The 25,177-nt window shown below is 43.0% G+C and overlaps 1 protein-coding gene across 1 annotated transcript in view; it reads left to right on the top strand.

The window, feature by feature from the left end:
* Nucleotides 1-330: 330 nt before the first annotated feature.
* The window catches only part of KCNJ15 (potassium inwardly rectifying channel subfamily J member 15), a 68,604-nt gene continuing 43,757 nt past the window's right edge, over nt 331-25,177 (top strand). Inside the window, exon 1 of the mRNA XM_082458866.1 lies at nt 331-15,007. The gene's annotated coding sequence lies outside the window, so the exon portion shown is untranslated. The remainder of the gene's footprint in view (nt 15,008-25,177) is intronic.

Genomic DNA, 25,177 nt, shown 5'->3' on the forward strand with positions numbered 1-25,177 from the left:
TTGTAGTATAGTCTGAAGTCAGGGCTTGCTAAGCTCTTTGTGGTTAAACTGGTTTCTCAACCACCAGACTCTGGAAGAGGGAAAGAAGCACCAGATTAGACGTGTTTTGAGGAGGGATCAATATGTAATATAAACCAGATTGTACCTCCTTTGTTCTCCTCAGGCCCAATAACAAGCAATCCTTGTATACGAATTGCATACAAGTGGGGAAAGAGGGGTAGGCTTTGGTCCTTTAGTTGAGACTTTAAAAATACCAGGAAGCAGAGATGAGTCCACATTCCATACTTGGCACAGAAACCCAACCTAACCCAACCCAACCTAGGCCCTAGGTCTAGGGCCTGCATGTAGAGCTATTGTCTTTCCTCATCCGGTGGCGACCAAACCAACTTCCTCACAGGTGTGCCTCTCCTTCACCCAACGCTGCCTGCATCAGATCTGGGGTGGGTCAGAGATTGTCTCTAGAACTGTCCACTCTCTTAGCAGGAGAGGACACCCAGAGCTCCCTGGGCTCCAACGGCTCCTTCTAGGCAGAACTAAGTCCCCAGCAGTAAGATCTTGATCTCTGGTTCCACCCCAGTCCCTGCACACCCCTGAGTTCCAAATGACTTAAAGTCACTGACCCCTGGAAAGCTATGTCTCGCCCCAGGCCCTCAGGGCAATAGCACTAGCAGCTAATGAGACAGTGGGGGATTGTCTTGTTACTTATAAGGTATTTATTCTGCAGAACTAATGGGAACCAGTAGGTACTCTGGACTAAGAACAGCCTCTTTTCTTCCTGAGACGAGGTAATCAAAGTCACCAGAGTTGTCGACTGGCAGCAGACCAAAGGGCCAGCTAAGGGAATTGGACACATCCTGAGATCGATGACCACATGGACACTGTGGGTCTAAGATGCTCTTTTGAGGGTTGGTGACTCACCCATGACATGCAAGAACAGGCCCAGTCCCCTCCTGACCACAGGAGATTTCTACAGGCACCGTCATCACACGGTCTGACAACAGGATGAGGTCAGAGAGTGAGGCTCAGTGGGGAGAGATGGAGGACTGGAGACCTGGATTGAAAGCTGAGTTTACCTCCTCCTGGTTCTGTTCCCAATGTTCTCTCTCTGTGTCCACCCCCCTATTCTCAAACTTGGTTTCATTTAAACCATCTCAGTCTCTTAAACACAATATTGATGTCAAGACCTCACCCTAGACCAACTAAATTAGAATCTCTTGGCCATTTAAAAAGTCTCTCTGGGTGATTTATTGGGCAGTCAGTGTTGGGGACCACTGTTCTGCTTCATGATCACCTTGATGCTTAAATACTACAGGAAGGAAATGAGGAAGGCTACTAGCCACCCCACAATCCCTTCATCTGAGAACCTCCTCAGATGAGGCTTTCACATAAGTTTCAGATAAGGCTGCATCTGAAAGTAGGCTTTGAGGTCACCTTATGAATAATTCCTTTCATAAACATTTTTTGAAAAGGTGAAAGGTGTCTACAGCTGGAAATCAAATAGAACTTGGGTCAAACATCATGTGTTCATTTTTTTTACTCCTTCATGGTGTAATCCATTACTGCAGCTCAGTTAAGCCTGAGATGACCCACATTAGTTGTGAATACATGAGTGACTGTAAAACAGTGATTCAGAATGTGTACTTGGAAGGGAGACCGAGATTTGAATCTCTGCAACTCAACTTGCTAACTATTTGATCTTGGGCAAGTGACTTAATTTAAGACTTAATTTTCTCACCTACAAAGTGGGAAGAATAATCCCTGTCTCACAGATAGATCTGTTAATATGATAGCAAATGTGAAATTATAAAAAATAACTTGATATTCAATAATAGTTAAACAGGGTGGTGGATATAAAACACCTAAATCAAATTCTTGACCCTTGGCATTTCTTCAACAAATGGCAGTTGTTATTATTAAAAGTAAAATGAATTGTGTGTCAGAGTCTCAATTCCTTGTCATATGGAATAAGAATAAAACCCACTAATAATGAAGTCTTGATTTTTCTTAAAGCAATGATCTGACTAGAGTTTCCTTGTATTGTCAAGTTCAATGAGATCCAGGAGTATTGGTTGCTGTCGGCATTCAAGGAAGAGAAACTTTTGGAGGAAGTTTTGGTCTGCAGGATGCAGACCAAAAATAAAAATTCCAGGGCTGCCTTTGATTTCCTTTAAAGTCACAACAGCTCATGTGAGGAGTGAAGATATTTCCATATTCCCTACTATCTGCTGGGGGTCAAGAGATGAGTTACAGTGACCTGAAGGGAGTGTTTTTAAAATCTTGGTTAAAACTAGTGTTAAGCATATAGGCAAAGTATGAATCTCTCCAGTGCTTGATTTCTACTTTAAAAAATAAAGAATAAGTATATTACAAAGCAAGCAGAATTTCAACATAATCTTTAGGAGTTAAATTATGTTTCCTGTGCCCTACATTATGACCATAGTACTTGCTACCTGGCCTGTACGGGGTGTGTGCGTGTGTGTGTGTGTGTGTGTGTGTGTGTGTGTGTGTGTGTGTGTGTTAATTAAAGGGTCATGTATTTACCTACATATCTATCAGATTTGTAGTACCAGTCCTACTCCACAGATTTTAACATTTGGGATTTGCCATTCACAATAATATAAACTCATGTCTGAGAACCAAACTTGAACATAGCCTTTCTGACAGGAGACCTTTAAAGCTGAAAGTTATCCTGAGCTTCAGTTTCAAGAAAAAGGCAAAGTTTACATCATAAAACCAGAAAACAAAGGGCAGATGGCTGGCTGGCTGGCTGGCTGGGTAAATTCCAAGGCCACTTGTACAGTGAGCCTTCTGGTGGAAGGGTGGTGTTACTGTTGTCATGTTGATTTCATCTTGTGCCTGTGTTCCATGTTTTCCCAGGTTCCTCATAAACACACACATAGTTTAGCATGTACAACTGGAAAGAAGCTTTCTGTCACCTGCCCTTGCGATTCCTACAGATTCCTACAATTCGGGTGGAAGTTTGCATTGTATACTTATTGCCAGTAAGAGCACATTACATCACAAGGAACAGCCAAGGCCATACATAATACTCCCCACCCCCTTATCTTTGCCCCTTCAGACTTGCACACATCAGCAAATTAGTTATATCTGCACTTGATTCAGGGTTGGGTGCTGTAAGCACTTCAACAGCAAATGAGAAACAGAAGGGGTGTCTGAGCAATATCAAATATTATTTTAGGTTCTATAACCAAGATAGGAGATAGATTTTCATTCTCCATTGCTGGGAATACTAAGGTCCTGTAAAAGTCAAGACACAATGCTTAACTAAGTGGCATAAAACTTATAGCTTATCACTGCAATGCAATGCACTTCAGAAAAATTGGCATGAGAAAACTCCATTTCCTAGGAACAATCTAATTAAGTTCTGTTTATTCAAGTAATCTAAACTATTTGACTACTCAAGTGGTTTGTGATAAAAGAAATAGAGTAGGACTCAGAAAGCTCTCCTACCTACAGGCTCTCCTTGGAAGAAGCAGCAGGGCTTCTCGGGAATGCAAATCATTTAAGGTATTTTAAGCCAGCTCAGGGCCTCTGCAGAAGGACTAGTGAAAACAGCAGATCTTAAAGGAACAGGAATACCCGGTTTACCTGTCTTACAATTCAAACCCTGAAGAAGAGAGGAGAATCTCAGTGTTAGAACAGAAATTTTCATATGACCATTCTTGGATGAGAGTTGAGACAAGACAAGCGAGCATCCTGTCACAGTGGCAGACCACAGTGGGCAGGAAGAGTGTCTAGACACTGGCCACCTTCACCGTGGAACTCCACTCCCTAAAGCCCTCTGATAGAACCCCTCATGGGGCCAGACACTTTCTACACTCACCCTCATCTATGCTGCATTAGAACCCTGGAAGGTATACTTGTTTTCCTAAGTTCGCTAGTGCAAAAGCCAGTTCATCAATGAACTTGCCCCAGGTCATGCATTTGTGTTAGTACGTAGCCATTCTAGAATTAAATCCATGCCTATCTGAGACTAAAGCTATACTTTTACCCCCATTATACTGTACTGCTTGCCAGAAAGAGATAGTATAACAAGTCTGTGTTCTGAGTCAAGGATAAAGTGAGAGTTGACTAGTAAGATAAGATATACCATTAAGCAATTTGAAAAACAAAACATAACAATGTTTGCCAAGCGATTGCCATGAGTCTAAGCTGATAATCCAAACACTCTTGTTGGTGTGCAGGCTTCACTGGGTGATAAGCGGTAGTTACTGACTGATAAACCATAAGGCTGTGCTTTTGCAATTACTGCTGCTTGTTAAGTACACACAGATTTCAGAAGAGAAGTGAGCGAAGGCAAATTTACAGGGATTAGGAGAAGTTCACCAATGAAAGTCGTTTGAAGAAGAGTGAATCATAAGTCAATACTCACTCTGGGTTCGTGTGACCACAATGGAAAACCCAAGCTAGTGGGACAAAGCAAATGACAGGTACAGAAACTATTCTTCAGCATGTGATAAAAAATAAATGCAAGAAGGTACAAAAACCTTAGGAATATTTCTTAAAGGAAGAGTAAAGAAAATCCAGTCACTCCTTTTCCAGTCTGCGTAGGTGTCAAACATCAAGGAAGTCGAATTCGTATCACTTTGGTTTCAGGAGCCCAACCTGGCCTCCTACATCTCCATCTTCTATTCTTCAGGTTGGACCATCAAGGAGAACGATAAGGAAAAGAGTATCCTTTTATTGGCATTCTTTATCATCTCTTTGTTCTGCTGGTGACTCAGCAGTCTCTACAAGCGCACTTGAGAAGTTGAAGCACAATGCTAGAACAAGAATGACTGTGGACAGCTTTCCCTTTGAGGCCATTTTTTTCTTTAACCAATTTGTGTAGCCTTGGGTAAAGCTACAACTTCTCCAGGCAGTGTTTGCTCAATTAGCATCTGCACTTCGCTGAGGGAGCTCAGGATTCAATGGGGTTTGGAGCTGAGATTTTGAGTGCCCATCACCGTCTTTCCATACCCAGACTACTTCTTCAGGATGAAGTCCTTTAGAGTTTATGACAACTTGGCTGGGATCTTCATTGTATGAATTTAGCCAATTTGCATTGCTCAGTTTTCCCACAATAACTAGAAGGTTTGGCAAAAAGGTACAATTTTGCAGTGGGAAGGATCCCAAAGTAAAATTCTAGTTGCTTACCCGGTTCTGCTAATAATAAATACCTAAAATAAGTCCTGAGAATTCTCCTGGGCTCTCCTGCATTTACACCATGTAGGAATAGAGGTACTGATGGAGAATCAGGGTTTTAATTACTTTCTTCTTTGTGGTTATCAGAGATAGAAACTATGGATTCATAGAGAAGTGATTCAGGAAGTTATAAATGAAAGATTTACGGTATAATAATATCACTAAATGCTAAACCAAATAAAGAGCCAGAAGACATACAAGGTGCATCCAATGGGCTATGCCAGAGACCAGGGAATGAACTTGGGAAAAGTGGGAAAGAGGCTTTATGTGTGCTCAGGGTCCAAAATGTTATGGCAAGAAATGTCAGAACAATAAAACCTGTAAGGAGGAGACAGTTTGATGGAACTTGGTGATGAAGGATAATGCCTGTGTCCAGCAGATAAAATCAAACATGTTGCCTATACTTTGATATCTCCAACCCAAGAAGAAAAATATTCCATCAACTGGATGACTTTTTAATGCTGAAGTATGTAGCTTACCTCTAACCAAAGACAAAGCTTAAAATATGAAAACCAAGAGAAAAGGTAGAATATTTCACTACTTTTGTGTTCCTCAATTATTCACAGAAATTATTTGGGGTGATAATAGCATTTTCTGTCCTATTGTATTTTATTTTATTTTAAATTTTTATTGGAGTATAGTTGATTTACAGTGCTGTGTTAGTTTCAGGTGTACAGCAAAGTGAGTCAGTTATACATATACATATATCCACTCTATTGTATTTTAAATAGTCTAAATGTGACTCTGAGTTTTGAACTCAGACTCAATCTACCGTGTGTAAAATACTGTACTTGGCCACCTGATGGAGATGGGGTCCATGGCCACAGACATCTCACTGTCTGGCCTAGAAGATCACCCTTATAGTTGATTCAGAGTTAACAACAATAAGACAGAAATAGAAGAGGTGACTCAGTTCAAGCCAGCAGGTAACATGTGGCCAGATGAATGATACGGTTAGGTTTTGTAAGGAAGGAGGGATGATTCTGGATGCAGTAGCCTGGAAATGGAAACTACCCTGTAGGTGTTGTATTCTTATTTACCAGCCATGTTGTCAACAGCGAAAAACAGTCATTATCATATACATTTCATTGATGGAAATTGCCACAGAACAGGTCACTTAGTAAGGTGGGTCTGAAGTGAACCAGGAACAAAATGTGTGTATTTAACATTCAGCGTAAGGTTGCACCAACAACAGCTAAAGCAACAATGTCCAATTTGAATGAGGCAAGAGGAAGCTGGATCACCATTGGATTAATGTCAGTGGTGATTTGCAACTCACCGACTCCCAAGCCACGCTGTGGGTGGGGACCTGAAATCGCCAACAAACTTTAGGGGAGGTTTAAAAGAAGGTGACCAGCCTCTGTACAGAGTGTTGAGCATTTCCTGCGTCTAACTTTTTACGTATACATCTTCCCATTTGACAAAATCGGATTTTACATATGCCCTAACAAATGTCCAGTTGGTGCTAACAAATTAGGAAATCATGCCTATATTCACACTTAAAAATTAAACAAAAATGTTTTAAGTGTTAAAATGTGACAGTTGCCTACAAAAGAGCTGGAGACAGAGAAGTAGGGTGACCAACCATCACAGTTTGTCTAGGACCAAGTGATGTCCCAGGACACAAGACTTTCAGAGCTAACACTGGGGCAGTCACAGGAAAGCCAGGCCGGCTCATCACCCTACAGAGGAATCACTTGGAGGTAACACTTCTATTAAGTTACTCTTCCATTTGGGGATAATTTTTGTGCCATCCCATTGAAGAAGAATGTGAGAAAGCCCTAAAACAGCCTCAATGTTTTCCAGAGTAGGAATTCTTTTTAGTTGGGAATAGTGGTGGAAAGATGGAGAAACCTCCAGCAGGAGATGCCCTGGGAACCACGAGGGGCAAGAGGAGACAGGTACTTGGGGACCTGCTGGAAGGGTCCACAGGCAGATGACCTGCCAGCTGGAGCCTGAGGGCTTTGTCCTACAGGACCTGGTTTAGAAACCAATAGATGGAAAGAAGTTCAAGAGCATATGCACTTTTAACTAATTCAGGGAGGGACATTCACCTGTTCTTTGCAAGACATCTTCCTTCAGCCCAACAGGAATAACTGGCCTTGCCAAAAGGACTGGGAAACTTTTTTTTTTTTTTAGAACGTGAGGCTGGGTGGCCCAGCCGTGACCATCCCTACTTCTTTTTTTTTTAATTTTTATTTATTTATTTATTTATTTTTGGCTGTGTTGGGTCTTTGTTTCTGTGCGAGGGCTTTCTCTAGTTGCGGCGAGCGGGGGCCATTCTTCATCTTGGTGCGCGAGCCTCTCACTGTCGCGGCCTCTCTTGTTGCAGAGCACAAGCTCCAGACGCGCAGGCTCAGTAGTTGTGGCTCACGGGCCCAGTTGCTCCGCGGCATGTGGGATCTTCCCAGACCAGGGCTCGAACCCGTGTCCCCTGCACTGGCAGGCGGATTCTCAACCACTGCACCACCAGGGAAGCCCCAGGGCTGGGAAACTTTTAAAAGCCAGCTCACCCATAAGGCCAGCTTTTCTATTAGGATCCTGGGAAGATAGTTACCTGGCCTTATGTGTTCAGTGGTGGCCCCTGTGACTTAAATAGTTGGCTTCTTAAGCTCCTGGTCAGAACTTGTCGCTGATAATTTTAAAATCTCTCAGATCTTTCACAGAACAGCCACATTCCTCACCCTAAATAATGCCCTAAAACTAGGCATCTGTGATCATGATTCTGTCTAACAGGAGAGGGGCACACACTTACACATCTGAACCTTCAGTCAGGAAAAACATTAAGTGGCCTTTGAGTTCTGGGTTGAGGCAAACTGACAGCGGGAAGAAGTTAACACAGCAGGGACGATGTTTTGACCACATGACCTGCTATGGGAAGGGTGAGCGAAGAGGGAGGGAAGGCTAGAACCCATCAGCATCTTCACCAGGCAAAATGAAAATGTCCTGGGAGTGAGCCCTCAAAGTCTTCAGAGATGTTCCAAGTACCTTCAGTGATCAGCCACTCAAGCACCAAAAGCAAAGGATGGCTGTGCTTCTACTTTGGGTTAAATGCCTGGAGATACTGTTCTCTTTCTCACCTAATCTGGAGTAGTATCCACTAAGAGGGCTTCTCATGCCTGAGGCTTTGGAGTAATTATTTTTACTGTTCTACTAAAACTTCATTGGCTGAAGTCCATCAGCCAAATCTGGGGGAGAGAGTGAGACAGTCAGGTAGCTTGCTGTCACATCCTGAAAGCCCCACACTGACACTCACAGCTCTTTTTACATCAATACAAACTTTTACATAGGTTTCGGGCACTTGAAAAACAATATGGGTACACACATGTGTCAACGTAGGGACTAGCTTAGCAGAGCACAGTAAAGTATACGAGAACCTTTCATGAGATGTCGACACAGATTTTTGGGTTCCAGGCTCTGTAGACGCTGTGAAAGTCACTCTCTGGTTTTCAGTGTCTTAAATAGAAACATTACGAAACTGAATGGGGTGATTTCTAGGCTCCTTCAAGCTCTAACTAAGCCTTTGTGATTCTTCTTATTGCTCGCTTTCTGGAACATAGCCATTCATGAAAGTTTCCTTCTCCCTCAGAGCCCAGCCATGCCAAGGAGATGCTGAGTGGGAGAAAGCTGTCAGGTGGGAGAGGTGAGGTTGCCGAGGGGAGAGAGGAGCCACTTATACACATGGGGGTGGCGTGGAGAGCTGGTGAGTTGCCTTGATGAAATGAAATTTGCAGGCAAGCTAATTTCTGCTTGGTGACTTAAAAGTCTGAATGGAAGGCAGACATGAGAGAGAACACATTTGGGTTCTGATTTCTCAGTTTAAAAATGAATGATATTCAAAAAATGTTAATGTTAGCAAACAAAATGTGGCTTTTAGTGTTCTGATGTTCTTCAAAGTAGTGTAACTTTCTATCCCATGTGGCCATACTAAGGCAAATTTGACCTCTATTCTTTCCCACTTAATGAAACCCCCTTAATGGTAATGTAACCGAAGTATTTTTCTTTTTTTTTTTTTTCTTTAAGGAATGTAGTTTATTTATTTATTTATTTATTTTCGGCTGTGTTGCGTCTTCGTTTCTGTGCGAGGGCTTTCTCCAGTTGCGGCGAGTGGGGGCCACTCTTCATCACGGTGCGCAGGCCTCTCACTATTGCGGCCTCTCTTGTTGCGGAGCACAGGCTCCAGATGCGCAGGCTCAGTAATTGTGGCGCACGGGCCCAGCTGCTCTGCGGCATGTGGGATCTTCCCAGACCAGGGCCCGAACCCGTGTGCCCTGCATTGGCAGGCAGATTCTCAACCACTGCGCCACCAGGGAAGCCCCAAAGTATTTTTCTTGGTTCATGCCGTCTAAACTCTGGGAGTCTAAGGGTAGAGCTGCGCTGTCAGGCTCCGCCATTGTTGAGCTTCAGCTCTCTTGGCTCTGTTACTCTTCACCATTATTTGTTCTGTTTTCTTTTTCCTGGAATGTGCACAACTCTTCTTTGGCTCCACCTATGGAAATCTTGCCAGTTGAACTTAACTGTTCCCTCTTCTGGAAGCCGACCTTTGAACTCCCAGGCAGAGTTCACTGCCCTTCCTATGGACTTCTAGAGTATTTTGATCATATAGCACTTATGACACTGCATTGCAGTCAGCTATGCCCATCTTTCTGTTGAACTGTAATTTACTCCAGTGCAGAGATTGTGGCAAAGAGAAGGCACCCCATGTAGTTACGAATCAAATTAAATCAACGTGATATCCATAATAAAGGCTTCTATTAGTAATAGAAGGCCCTGCTGGGGTCCTCCTGGCACTTTGAGTAACTGACCTTGGGCACAGTAAGGCTATGTGCATCTTAAATCAAATTCCAGAGTTAGTGCTGAGATCCCTAATTTTATTTTGGTTGGGAACTTGCTGTAGTGGAGGAGGAGGGTGGGAGATGGTGAGGGAGTGAGGGGGCCATGGTAAGGGGGAGAAGATGTACCAGTGGAAGAGAATCATTCCAGCATTCACAGGATTAGCAATTTTAGCCAATGTGGTTGGTTGTCTGCCCAGATCCTCTTGGATCTCCTTCACTGCTCATGGGTGCCCGTTCCTACACTTCTGTGTGTATTACTTCTGATGGCATGGAGCTCCTACTGCCATCTGCGTAAGCCTGCCCTTGGACCGTGGGAGCCTTTTCTTTGCAGATTCAGAAAAGCCAGAGCACTTGGGAGACTGCATGCCCTGCCACTCCTACTCCTAGCAAAGGCTGACTGGGGCAAGAGCATGAAACCCCCATTACCTAATCACCCAGTGCCCAGTACCCTTACTACTTTCACTCCAGAACTCCCTCCAGAATCAGGCAGGGAACTGGCCTTGGCCTGAAATCTCACCCTCACTTGACTTCTTCCCTACCCCCAACTGGCTTCCCCCACTCAGAGGAATCCTTCTTTAATAAATTGCATGTGCAACCTTGTCTCAACATCTGCTTCTAGAGTGCCTACTTCAAGACAGGATTCCAACTTGATGGTTTTCTAAGACAAGCTTCTCGCTGGAAAGGCCAAAGGCAAGCAGGTCCCCGCCTCTGGCCTGCAGAGTCTTGAAATGATTGAAATGGACATCCCTCATCCTCCACGGCTCACTTACCTTCCAAGAGACATTTTACAAACCTCTGATGGGGATTGCGGAGGCAAACTGGAGGCAACTGCCCAAATCCTGGTGAGCCCGTAGAGGATGCTTTAAGCGGCTGGGGCCATCAGAGGTTTCGAGAAGCTTTAAAAACTGACATAATCTTCCATAAATAGTTCCATATCTAACCCAACTTAAATAGATGTAGTCAAAGGTAAAAATGTGTATTTTTTCCTCTCATCACACTTCAAGGTTTTTAATGTCTCGATTCAAGCCAAGATGAAAATTAGAAGCAAAACAGCCTGTTTTTTGGTTTTTTTTTTCTTTGTAGGAAATTATTCTCAGGAAATGGTTCTTTCAAAAAAGCTGGTTCTTGTGATCTCTTCTGCCCAGTTTTCAAACATCTTTTTAGAACTTTGATTAAAAATCCAGACTTTAGATGTATATTCTTTTCAAATTTGACATTTACAAGAGTCTTGCTTTCAGTTAAGTGGGAAGAAAGAGAGAAAGATGATTTACTGAGCAGTGATTCATGTTATTTTTTTATATTAGGCTAAAAGATCAATAACACTGACCATCTTCCATTACAAAATGATTAGCCGTGTTCTTTGAAGAAATTTTATATGGTAGATTGCAGAATCTACTCCTTAGAACCAGATTGTGAAAAAACTTTTGCTCACTGGATGGGAGGGAGACGGGGTGACAAAAAATGTTTTGTCAAGATTAACAGTTTGCCTTATTCCCCTCATTTACCCTCAGAAATTTCCAGAAATACTTACATGGATCATCCAGTTATTAAAACATGCAGCATAAAATCTGTCCCCTGTGGCAGGAATCTCATGGATGCTGATTCTAGAATTTTCCCACTCACCTCTCAACTCCTTAATCATGTGTTTATAATGCCTTACCTTCTTTTGTGAATTCTATCAGATCTATAACACCGTCTGATTATTGATATATCCTCAAATAAAAAAGAACAAAAACAGGTTAACATTACCAAAGTGAGAAGAGTATTGTCTTTTTGTGTGTGTGTGTGTGTGAAAGTTGCCTCCTTTATTGTTTTTTTTAATTTAATTTAATTTATTTATTTTTATACAGCAGGTTCTTATTAATCTATTTTATACATATTAGTGTATACATGTCAATCCCAATCTCCCAATTCATCCCACCACCACCCTGCCCCCTCGTCTCCCCTTGGTGTCCATATGTTTGTTCTCTACATCTATGTCTCTATTTCTGCCTTGCACACCGGTTCATCTCTACCATTTTTCTAGATTCCACATATATGCATTAATATTCGACATTTGTTTTCCTCTTTCTGACTTACTTCACTCTGTATGACAGTCTCTATGTCCATCCACGACTCTACAAAGGACCCAGTTTTGTTCCTTTTTATGGCTGAGTAATATTCCATTGTATATATGTACCACAACATCTTTATCTATTCGTCTGCCGACAGGCATTTAGGTTGCTTCCATGACCTGGCTATTGTAAATAGTGCTGCAGTGAACACTGGGGTGCATGTGCCCTTTTGAATTATGGTCTTCTCTGAGAGTATTGTCTTAACATTTAAATTATTTCGTGTGTTCATACTTTGGACTCACTTTCTTCTTTCATCATTTGTAAAGACTGTGTGATGAATGAACCCAAGCTCTGCTATGTACGGCCCTGCAAGAACTGCAGCTTGCCAGGCGGTTAGTCTGTGATTATAATTCATGCAGTGTGTTGCTTGATACTCAAAGGAATCTACACATGCACACGTATGCCCACAATAGACCAATTTGAGAAAAATGGAGCCTAATGAAAAATGCATGGACTGAGTGTGAGAAGAGCTGTTTCGAGCCTCAGCCCACCTCTTTCGAGCTCTGTGACTTTGAGAAAATCACTCAGCCTCTCTGGCTTCCACTTCCTCACCCTTAAAATGCAACTAATTATGCCTTTGGGTCTGAGCATCCAGTTAATCACATTTCTGAAAGAGCTTTATAAATTAAGAAAGAACATTCAAATGTTAGTTTACTAATAAAAGCTGAAACGGGAAATATGCATTAAAAATAAGAATTAAAGTTCACTTGTAACAAGCCATACCATCCATTTATAATCGTTCATCGATCTTCTTGACAATTTTTTAAGGGTCTATGATGTGTCAGGTGTCCCTCCAGGAACATGTAGCAAACCAGACAGGCATGGTAAAGCTCTGAAAAGGAGCACAGACAGTAAATGATAAAGAAGACAATTTAGACAGTGCTAAGTGACATACAAAGTGAGAGGGAAAGTTGAGGTACAGAGTTGGATTGGAACCATGGGAGATGAAGAGGTGCCATTTGGGCTAAACCTGAATGGTGATGAGGGGTTGAGCAGGTGAATGAAGATCTGAAGAAAAACATTCCAGGCAGAGGGAACAGCTTGTGCAAATCATCTGGGGTGGGTTATTGTCAGATCTTGAATGCTGCATTTCCCCTTTTTTTTTTCTCCATCTCTGTGTTTACCTGTTTTATATGGGACTTTTATAATACCTTCCTTCGCATGAGATCTATCTGATTCTATGGATCTGGAGGAAGACCACCAGCTTGAAGAGGTCTGGACCTACATGGCTTCTTCAAGTCCTGAGCCTCTGGGAGCCCAGGGTCTTCTCTCAGGGGCCACTGCACTCTTCCCAGCAGAAGAGGAAACCATTGCTTCATGGGAAAGAAAAGGACAAAAGGATGGGGACTGGTGCATGTTCTCACTGGGGAATCAGGGGCAGGGAATGATTTATACCTGGGCTTGGGATCAAGGGAGGAAGTAGGAGAAAATGGGGAGGTCTCAGACCTTCCCCCCCAAAAGCAGAATAACTCCTGAGGCTTTCCTGCCTTCAATTAGTTCAAGGCCCCAGAACAGCTGCAGCTGAACCCAGGGTCAAGGAGAAGGGATGCACAGGAGTGTGGAACCCAAAACTCAGGAAAGCAGACATATCATTTTCTTCCAACGAATCAACTCACTCCCTGTTCCCTCCAATGTGAAGCAGCTGCAGCACCCTGGCCCTGCCCAGGTGTCTGTGTAAGGGACTGTGTGAGTGTGTCATCATCTCCATGGTGACAGAGAGTCTTTGCTTCCCACCAAGGTGTTGCCTCTGGACCAGTGCAGGGGATCTCATTAGGGAAAGTGCCTGTGGGCATCTTCTCCCTTAGGGTTTACCAGGGTCTACTCTGGCCACAGGACAGCTGGTGACTGGCAAGGGCTGTGGACTGGAGTCCCTTGGCATGATGGCTGCAAGAAACTGCTTGGTGTAGGAAGGACACACGAATGCATTCCAGAATTCGGACCATTTCTCATAAAAGTGCTAGACTCTGTGGACCAACGCTGGGATGATTCCAACACGGAATCTCATTCCCAATTTCCATGCTGTGGAAGAACTCGATTTTACCCATATCTATCCACCTTGTTATGTTTTTTGATCAGGGAAAACAAAGGCTATAGAAACAAATCAATACAGCCAGAAGGAGATTGAATTAAAAACATAGAGTGTCCCTCTGAGATGTTTGCTTATACGTATATTTGATATATGTATTATCTATACGGGTTCATCCCGATTTTCCCAGGAGGAAGGATTTTTGTTAATATTCACCTGGAGTGGGGAGAGGGAAGTGGAGGAGAGAACAGGAGGTGAAGGAGAGCTTGTTAGAAAGTATAATCTGGTTATTTATTTATAGTTTATTTCCGCAAAGGGACCTTTAAAAAGGCTGTGATAAGAGTGGCCAAAGTTTCTTAAAGATTAACTGGCATTCTTTAAAAGGGCATTAGTTATTTTTTTTTTTTTTTAATGCAGGTGTTTGGAGAACTCAGAACTGGGTGTCCATCAGAATATTTTGCTGGTCTGTAGATTCCCTTAAGACACACTGCTGACATCATGGTCTCCTTTCTCAGATTCCTCTCTCTCTCTCTCTCACTTTCTCTCCTTCCCTCCCTCCCTCCCTCCCTCCCTCCTTTCCCGTTCCTCCCTCCCTCCGCCCAATCTCTCCCAATCTCTTTCTTTCTCTCTTCAGTTCCTTCAGGTAAATCCTACTCCGACTTGTACCAACTTGTTTTTGACTGACTGTGCACAGCAAGAGCGTTTTCTTCATTCTGAGAGAACCTGAAGACCTAGGCTTCCCAAGGCGACCTGCGTGGAAGGCTCATCTCCTCGCCTTTTCGTAACCTCACATCTAGCCAGGCGCCTGCATTCACCAGTTCTCGCAGGTAAGAGGCACAGGCTTAGGTCAATTCTGGACCATGCTGCTCGCTGGAGGGATTTCTGAAAAACTTTCCTTCGAAAGGTAATGAAAATGTTGTGATTCTTTTGAAACTGACTTAAATCCTTCAAGACTTCCAGGCTTATCTGGGGGAATTTACAAGTGCTGTTTGCCTGTGGAAAACGGGTTTTTACTTAATGATGGGGCAAAAAAAAAAAAAAAAAAAAAAAAAAAAAAAGCTTTATTCATGCCTGTAAAACAATATCCAGATGTTGTCTTGTTTGCTGTGGGTGTAAGTGATCTAGATGGAGGGAGAAGAATTACTCTGTTTGCAAGTGTTTCTTTCTCCTAGTGTCTGTGAGAGCAAGTTTGTTATTGATTTTGAGTGATTACATGGTTTTTTTGCGTCGTTCTTCAGCAGTTATTTTCCTTAGTCGGTGGAGAAATCAGTTTAGGTTGGCGTAAGGCGAAACCTCGCCGGAATATTTTAAAATCTGTTACCTATCCTTATAAGAAAAAAGTAATGTAAGTTTTCCATGGTAGGTATAAGGAATGTAAACAATTCTGACTTTGGAAACATTAGGAACCCGGTTCACAACCCATGGCTAATGCGTTTTATAACCTGTGTATAATTCATGGGGGTCTAGACGGTTCTCAGCTAATCAATGTTATACTGGGTGAAATTTCCACATAGTTCCTGTGAAGCTAGTTTTTTATCTCCTCTCTGCACTTCCGCATTTAGTTGCCTGAAGGAAATAAGAATGTGCTGTTCAACAGAAGTCTCTTGACCTCATGATTTCTTTAAGTCACAGGTTAGGAAACTTACAACAAATGCGATGTTCAACTTGGCAAAATTAAAGACCAAAATTAGTCCTACTCAATTCAAATCTTTAGATTTATTTCGTCTTATCAGAAAATATCTTAATCTTTTTGTTTGTTTGTTTATCTAAAGGAAGGATTTTGAAAAAAAATTACAAGTGATTCTTGAAGTTCTTTTTTTGAAACCTCAAAATCACACTCACACACACACAGCTGTTAATCCTAGATTCTATTCCATTCTGTCCTCTCTCATAAATGTTAAAACAAATATGTAATGATCTACAATAGCCTTAGGTGATAAATTCTTTCAATTTAAAATTGTCCTAAAAATCAAAAGAGAAGAGTCAAATATAACTATCATGCATTTTTAAATGCCATCATTTTATGACAACCAAGGGCTTACCTTACACACATCTCCCCTCAGCACTGTTTTCCCCAGGTTTTTTTTTTTTTTTTTTTAGCAGTTTTCTTCCTTCCCTAGTGATAAATACAGTAAATGGCCAGGCAGGGAGCAACCCAGAGGTCGTATGACAAGTCTTTGCAAACGTCTGGAGAGTAGAAGAGTTTCACCAAATCACCAGTCATATCTCAGAAACGCTAATCAAATAACGGGGCTGACAGGTCCTCACTGAATTAAATAAATGCCTAAGTAGTTTGGGGGTTTTCTAGAAATAGACTTAGCTGAATTTGGTGATTCTGGTTGCTTAAGGAAAACACATTTTTAAAAACTCCTCCCACCCTCTCATCACTCCTTCTTCCCATCAACCGTTGTGGTCATTTTACGGAAAGTGCTATTTCCCCAATTTCCTCTCCTGACACTTAGAACCAGTGCAGACAGCCCGTGTTTGGGGGGAAAGAGACAGAGCGAGACCCCAGGCTTCCCACGCCCGCGGTCCTGGAGAGCTGACAGAAGCAGGTCTGCTGGATCTTTCTACTCTCGCTCTGCCCTTGTGTGAAGGAAATCTTAAAAGGGCTGAACTTTCTCGTTTGGGAGTGTGTGTAATTATGTACCTGAATGACAACGTGCTTTGTACAAGAAGAGCCACCAACGTGTGGCTTTAGGCATCAAAGACAAACATTTTCGGACTTAATCACTAAATGTCAAGCATTTGAAATCTCCTTTCCTGCCACACCCCCTCTCATCTGTCAGAGACACGGGGCAGCCCACTGACTTCCTTCCTGACTCTGCTTCAGAGTCCAGAGATGTTTGTGGAGAGTATTTGCCTGGTGGACGCATCAGAATCTTAGGACCAGCACAGGAGTCCGCAAAATGAACCGTAAGCATGCTAGAGCTGCTGATGACCAGCCCCTGGGAAGGATTGTTTAAGGCATATAAAGCTCCCTAGTCATGTCCTTCAGCCTTTACTCTGTAAGGAATTCAGCTACCGTCTTCTCCCCTGCAACCATTCAAGCACCTCACGCCAGAGTAAATCAGGTGTCTCCAATTGTGCTGTTTCAATTCTTCTTTCAAGTAAAAAGAATTCTGCTCCAAAAATAGTCAGAAAGCTATGGCCAGAGTTAATCTTAGCTTCCACGCTTGCAAAGAAGAGTGTATTGCTTATTAATGGGTAAGTGAAAGATGCATGTCAGACAGGGGTGATTCTTCATTCTCCTCTCTCCTGCCCTTCACCTTCATCTTGTAGACGCACCTTGGGAATGGGGCTTGGGTGCAACTGGAGTGGCCGGGCTGGGTACAGGGAGAGCAGAGGAGCAAAGCGATCCAAGGCCGGTGTGTGGGGGGCTTGCTCTGTGCCCCTCAAGGATGCAGTGCCATGGAAGGGGGCAGATCTGACCCCAAACACCTGGCTCTTTGCTGCCGCTCAGGTGGCCTCCTGCTGGCAGTTTGACAGAGAAAGCACTGTGCAGCCAGAAGGAGCAGCTCCAGAAGTGCCGAACCTTCCCACAGCTAAAGGAACTAAGGGCAGCCCACTTCCCCACCTTGAAATGGAGAATTGAGAGAAGAGAAAATAACTTAAAGTCTAAAAGCAAAGGTTCTGGGAAAGAAGTTTTATTTGCTAAGCATTACTTTGTTAAGATAAAAGGGAGGGAAAAAAAAAAGGAGCACATAGACGTTCCTGGTAAAAGACAAAGCAAGAAAGAGGAATCTGAAAATCTGCCCTCCCTGCAAAATGCTCCTTGGGCCAATGCAGACAGTGATGTGGGCACCTCTGCTCACAGTGCAGCTGAGTCCACGTAGAAATTCCCGCTGTATTCCCAGGGCTTTTCAACCAAAAGCATTTCTGCTTTTCTCATAAACAAAGGTCAGAGCTGGTGAGGGGTTCTGTATATCTGCCTTCCCTTCATTTGGTACTGTGACTTATCTGGTGAAAGGATTCATAAGCCAACAGTCACTGCAATCCAATTGGACTTTAGAAATTCACACCTGGCCTAATTCCAGAATAGTCTGCCCTCCCACACCTAAAATCCTATAACACAGAATTCCAGATATTTCAGTCATGATCTGAAGATGAACTAGGGTTGCCTGACCAGGCTCACGGAATCAGAAGATACACGAGAAGGACAAGGTGTTGATTTGTGGTACCAAAACACACTTGTCCGTAGGAACCTGTCCATAGGAAACAGTGAAGTAGAAGAGCATGCTTGTGTTACCTGGGGGCTGAGGACCCAGAGGGGCCGTTGAAAGGAATTAGCAATAGAATAAGCACAGTTTTGTTTTGTTCTTCCGCATGACCCTACAGCTCAGATTCAGAGCAATCTAGAAGTGTATTGATCCACGTTAAACAAAGCAAGCAGTTCCTTCCATGGTGGGCTGATCTGTGGCCACATGGCTGCATTGGCTACTTAGGTTCCCATTCAGGGTTCCGAGTTCAGGGAAATGACATCCATGGCCTGACTGTGACCCTGGGATTACAAATCACACTAACCCTCAGCTGCTGTCAGGGCCATCGGAATGAATACAAAAGAAGTGGCTCAGAGGAGGAACACTGCAGAAAAGGATCCAGTTCTCAGGGCCCAGGTTTGGGTTTGGGTTTCAATCCACATCCTGTTTCAGCCGAAGTTGCCCTGCTGTGGGACTGATAACTATGAACTTCTTGTGAGTTTTCTCCAGTGCCGGGACCAGAGGCCGATCAAGATTTTATGGCGCTTGAAGATTATACAATTTTAAGAGCCCTCTTTAAGGAAAAGGAATGCAAAATTATGACTATAAAATTAGGTACAAAGCTTTGGAGAAGGTTGGTGCAAGGGAGGAGCCCTGAAGCTTGCATTTCATTAACTTCATGACAAATCCACTCTGTGTCCTACGTAATAAAGGCCCAATACTTGTTTCCTGAAGGAATGGTTGAATTAATTTATGTAAATTTTAGCTGTTGGCTGCCCTCTAAGTAACTCTGAAAACTGATAAGTGAAAATATCAAATAATTGTGCTTATACACATCTAATGATTGGTGATATATGGAAGACTGATGTGGGTGATACCTAGAACATTTCTCATTTCACTGGCACAACGCTGTGAAATGTAGATCCTTGTACTGTGGTCAAAACGTTAGGTCATAACTACCCAGTGGCAAGATGCTAATGGTAAGATGCTATCAGAACTCCTACAGCAGAGTATGTGGGAACTGAAATTCATGGTACACTTTTTCGATTTGAAAAGTCCTCAAGTTAAAAAGCGAAGAACTTTGCGCTAGTCGTGGGCCTAGAACCTAGAAAGATATTAAGGGCATCAAGAGCACACTTCTCTTTTAATAGACTTGAGGCCTTGCCCAGCGAAATATCTATGTGTCTGGCAAGAGACAGCCTCTTCTATTTCTATGAGTGTTGTTTCCAGTTCCAATCGCAGTTATCAGTGTCATTTCTCAGTATGAATGCTGGCTAAACTCATGCCTACCAGGCCAAATAATGCTCTCACTCAGTGATATTTATGTCTTCAAATATTGCAGATTGGTATCTTGCTCATCCTAGTCTCCTGCCAAAGAATGCAAGGTTGGCTCCCCGAATGAATCTGGCTTTCTTACTTCCTGAGTTACCCCTTTGTCTAGCCCTACCTTCCAAGAATACATTTGAGAAGCTTATCATTTGCTTTGAAATATCATGAAATTTGACATCATCTCTACTTTTCCTACCAATCCTATCCCCACATACCTGCTACAAGTTAAAAATATTACATATGAGCCCAGGAGCGCCTGGCTCCTTTATCAAGAATTCTGTAAATACTAAGGAACGAGAACCTGCCCTGTCCTCGTCCTATTTTCAAAAGTCCATGGAAAGAATTTATGTATAAACCAATAGTGAGCTACATCACATGCAGACATATATATGCAACTAACAAAGGCAGCGTGGATGTGTATTTAGCCGTAACGTTAATAATGACACTAACTGTGTAGGTATAGAGGAAATATTCCAACGCCAACAATGTCACAATACAATGCTGCGTTATTTTCAACATCTTGTCTTGTGTAGTAAATTTCAAATCTGTAATTTACACTTAAGGTCCATAGTAAAGATTAAGTGTACAAAAAATTGTCCTCTAAACAGTGTTGCCATGGTGACAATGATCTTAGCATCACCCTTTAACAAAGGAGGTGGGTATCATATTCATGTGACTCAATTATTGTCCACACGGATGTCATGATAATCTGATCAAGGAACACTCAGGGTTTCACCTCTTAGCACCACAACCCACCTGATCCCTACTGGCATGGGGAGGTGAGGGGACTGAGGGCTCCACTCCAGTGCCTTCATGACTCAATCTCTTGGGAACTGGGGGAAGACCCCTTGGAAGCTGGCCCTCTACTTCTTGTCCTAGGGGTCCAGGGGCAGGAGCAATCCCCTAGCCAGAAGGCTGAAGGGAGCATCCCAAAACACAATCAAGTTTGACAGTAAAGCAGTATCTCTCCTGGGAAGCTCTGCTGGCCAGCAAGTGGTCCTGAGGAGAGTTCTGTGTAATTCTTGCCCTACAGGAAATAAGAAGGTCTATACTCTGATAGGTTTGGGAAATCTGTCATAGTCTAGAATTCCCTCTTGGAATGTCCCAGTTATCATTACCATATTAAAAAGTCTAAGAAATCCAGCAGCAAAGACATCCTTTAACTTTGAATCCCAAGTTGTTTAAACCATGCTGGACTACAAAACTGTCTGCCGCCTCCTTCCGCCTCCTTGTAACTATTATTCACTCCTCTGACTAATACTTCATGCAACCCCATGGAGGACACTTTTGCAGGCTCTGATTGGAAAGTTTTCACATACTCCAAGAAAAGAACATGTTACGAGTTTTATACTCCACTTGGCTGTGAGTTGTACTTTTGGGACCTATAGGTGACTGGCCAGCCTTTGGGATTGCAAAGTGGCCACCCACAGTCAGCTGCAAATAATTTATTTCCTTTTTGCCTCTTTGTTTCTTTATGTACATCTTATTCCCAAAAGGATTCAAGTGAATTTACAAAGACCCATCCACATACCCTCACACAAATACAATACTAATTAAAAGTAGATGGAAAAGAAAAGTAAGAGTAAGCCTCAAAGAAGTAATTTGATGAAATCATTTACTTATATGAGTTTTAATCTATTTTTAAAAACCACAAATTAATGTACCCTGACCCACAGCAGTGGAATCTTGTTTGTGACTTTAGAATTCAATGTATGTTTTAAAATATGCTTCATATTTGACCCTGGAAATCAATTAGGCACTCCTTGAATCTAGTTTTATGTGCACCATATTTTATAATTCTTTTAAAAGACAATGTTAATTCTGCCTCTCGAGATCTTTTTCTTTTTTTCTTTTTCTCACTATTTCTATAATTTAATTGTCTGTAAGTGAGGTTATAAACTTTCTCCATCAGGATGTAGCTGGTTCATCCCACTTGGTCCTACTTTGCAATCACCTGTCTACTTGTCTCTCTCCCCTACTGGGTTGTAAGCTCAATGTCAATGGAGATTTTACCTGATTCTTCCTCTGTGCTCCCAGAGCTTGGCCCAAATAATTCCTTAGGCAATGCTTGTTGAATCAACATGCATTGACACCGAGGCAAAATTTCTGCTGTAATTACATCTTCAGTTGAACCATGACCTACATCCATCCCATCCTGCAAACATAGAGCATAGGACTTTGTATGTGAAGTGTTTTGAAAATACATGTATCTGAAAACTCCTGACTAGTGCATTTTCTCCCTTGATGACCATTACAAAGTGATAGATTGGCTGTTAGAATCACTTAAAGGGGGCTCTTAAGGAGGGAGACATATTTGTATGAGTGAGAAGAAACAGGCCACCAAGTACCTACAATGTAGTAGTTGTGTGAACCCCACGGAGGGAAAATAGGAAACACGCAGAGTATTTTGGAAAGAGGGAAATGGAAATAAAACAGAAAAAGTGAATGCAGAGCCAGCAGGGTTTGGTGTGGCCTGAATGTTTGATCCTGGAGAAGAAAATAAAGGAAAGAAAGGAATGAAAGAATTCACTGCAGTCTTGAGGAGGAAAGAGTGATTTGATCCATGGCGTGACCTATCCAGGAGACAAGGGAATTCACATCATTTCAGTCTCCCTCAAATGCTATGTTTAGATACAGTCTGTGTTAGCATACCTGCGGCAATGAGGGTATTTGGCTCACAATGTGTTTTAAATTTTAAGATGAAGAGAATTTTCTAAGATTTGCCCATTTTAAAGATGAAATATTATAGGACTAAAACTTATAAGAGCCACTTTTCTGTGATTACAATCAAATGCATTTCATTCCGACTAGGAGTAGTGGATACCAGTACATGGTGTTTCAGAGTCTGAGGCTGCACGAGGGTTGTATAGTTAAACAGACATTTTACAATTGTGGATTTTAACTTGTCTAGTCCAATATCCTGGGAATGGTCTCTTAACTAGCCTTTTTTGCATAGCACTTTGTTTCGTATTCAGTATCCGAAGAAACGGTTTGTGACTTCCTAGTGCTATATTGGTCAAAATGTATATTTAATGAGTTTCTTAATCAACTCCCGTCAGGAATTTGGCTGGTTAGGCTCTGACCCTCAGTTCTCTCTACCTGGTACACATGTGCCGGCAGCTTGCTCTGCAAGAGGCTGGAAGGCTGTGTTTCAGAAGATGCAGGAGGAGACGACTTAGTCTTTAATCTCAAGGAACCTCCATCCCACTGTTGGGAGGAGGTGTGGATGGGGATGCAGGTGGAAAAATAGTAAGAAATACTCAAAACACATGAACGGCTGCAGTGCCCGGCAGAATATGATGAGCATTACATGAGACCTTAACAAAAGTCTTAGGAGAGTCAAAGAGGGAAAGATCAGATCTGTTTGGGAGAGTTGGGAAAGGTCTTGGAGAGAACCTTGGAGAATGAATAAGACTTCGAAAATCAGGATGGGGAGGAGAAGCCATCAGAGGTCAGGAGAACGGCAGGCACAAAGGTACACCTGAAGGAAAGGGCAGGGAGGCTTGCAGTGGGCAGAGGGTTAAGTGTGCTGCAGAGAAGGAGTCAGGGAGTGATGACAAGAATCTAGATGATGCTGATGATGGTGGACACTGCTGAGTGCCCCCCAAAGGCCAGATCATTCCAGCTGTGTCTTAATCCTCACAACCACTGCCTCTCTGGGAGGCTTTCTTATTAACCTTGTTTTAGAGATGAGGAAAGCGGAGAGCAGAGGTTCAGTAACTTGCTTACAGTCACAGGTTTCAGACGGTGTGATCCTGGGCTTTGAAGTGAGGCCATTGGTCTCTAGAGGCCACACCCTGAAGTTTTGCTCTCTGGGAGATGAGCCTTAAGGGTAGGCTCGTTGGGAAGGGCTGTTTGGGGTTTGATAAGCAATGAGGAGTCACTGAAGGTTTTGCTTGAGCTGCATTTTTGAATATCAGCCCAGTAGTGAAGACCATGTGACTTGTCAGAAGGGTATTTCGAGAGGCTGGGCAAAGGGACTGGGGAGTTGGAGCAGAGCAGGGGCAGCAGGGAGGGAAAGAGAGACACACACACGAGATGCACGAAGAAGGTAGGACCTCTGGGCTCGCTCTAGTTGGGCAGGAGTGAGGGAGTGTCAGGACACACAGGTGGGAGAATGAGGGCACCATTGTTTGGAACCAAACATCAGGAGAAGTAGCTGGATGTAGGGAGAACAATGTGAGTTGTGTTTTGGACGAGTCAGTTCTGAGCAGTTCTCTATGGGAGGTGAACCAGGGGACACTGGAAACACAGATTGAATCTAAGAGGGGCCACAGGTAAAGAAATGGGGCCAGGACTGGTCGAGGGAGTAAGGTAGAGGATGCTGAGAGAGAATAAAGAGAAATAAAAGGGGATGGCTAAAAGACCCTGGGGGATATAACTGGGGGTGGGAGAAGGAAGAGGGAAAGTCCACCAGGCAGAAAGAGCATGGATAATCAGGGAAACAGATGGATAACCAAAGAGTCTTCTGACCCAGTAGCAAAAGGCAGAAGGAACTTTCTGAAGACACTGCTACTAATACCTGCCCTGACTCACACATCAGAGAACTGAGAAGCATGTTTGGAAGCTGAAGAAGAGAAGCAGCAGAGAGTCTAAAGGTGCCAGCAAGAAAAGATGTTGGAGGAGGGCTTGGTAGCCCCGTCCCAATTTACTCTCCAGGTAAAAAGTCAGAGGAATTGAGAGATTATCGTTTGGCTGGCCAATCAGAGTCTCAGAGGCCGGGAGGATGGCTAATTCTAATGGTGTTAGTGGCATGAGTTTCTTTTCCTCTATTGCCTGTTTTAAGTATGATTAATCTGCTCCCTTTCCTCTTTAAAGTCAGTCAAGTTATTCCATAGATTAACATCTATCATGATTTTAATAGTCTGTGCTTAGCTCGGAGGGTGGTTACATGTATTCCCAAAGGAAGATTCCAGCAACTCAGGCCCCTGGGAACTGGATGAATATCTGGTCTTTGCAAGTTATGTGCTTTAGTTTTCTGAGACACTCTAGATAAACTACAAGCCCATTCTTTTTTTTTTTTTTTTTTAATAAATTTATTTATTTATTTTTGGCTGCATTTGGTCTTTGTTGCTGCATGCGGGCTTTCTCTAGTTGTGGCGAGCGGGGGCTACTCTTCATTGCGGTGCACAGGCTTCTCAATGCGGTGGCTTCTCTTGTTGCGGAGCATGGATGGACTCTAGACACACGAGCTGCAGTAACTGTGGCACACAGGCTCAGTAGTTATGGCTCATGGGCTCTAGAGCACAGGCTCACTAGTTGTGGCGCACGTGCTTAGTTGCTCCGCAGTATGTGGGGTCTTCCCGGACCAGGGCTCGTACCCATGTCCCCTGCATTGGCAGGCGGATTCTTAACCACTGCACCACCAGGGAAGTCCACAAGCCCATTCTTGAATGTGTTTCCAATAAAAAGGGAAAGATAATGCAGCGTCCAAATTTTCTAGTTACTGACATGATTAAAGCAAGACTT

This window comes from Balaenoptera physalus (assembly GCF_965194825.1).
Source record: "Balaenoptera physalus genome assembly, chromosome: 4".
NCBI lineage: Eukaryota > Metazoa > Chordata > Mammalia > Artiodactyla > Balaenopteridae > Balaenoptera > Balaenoptera physalus.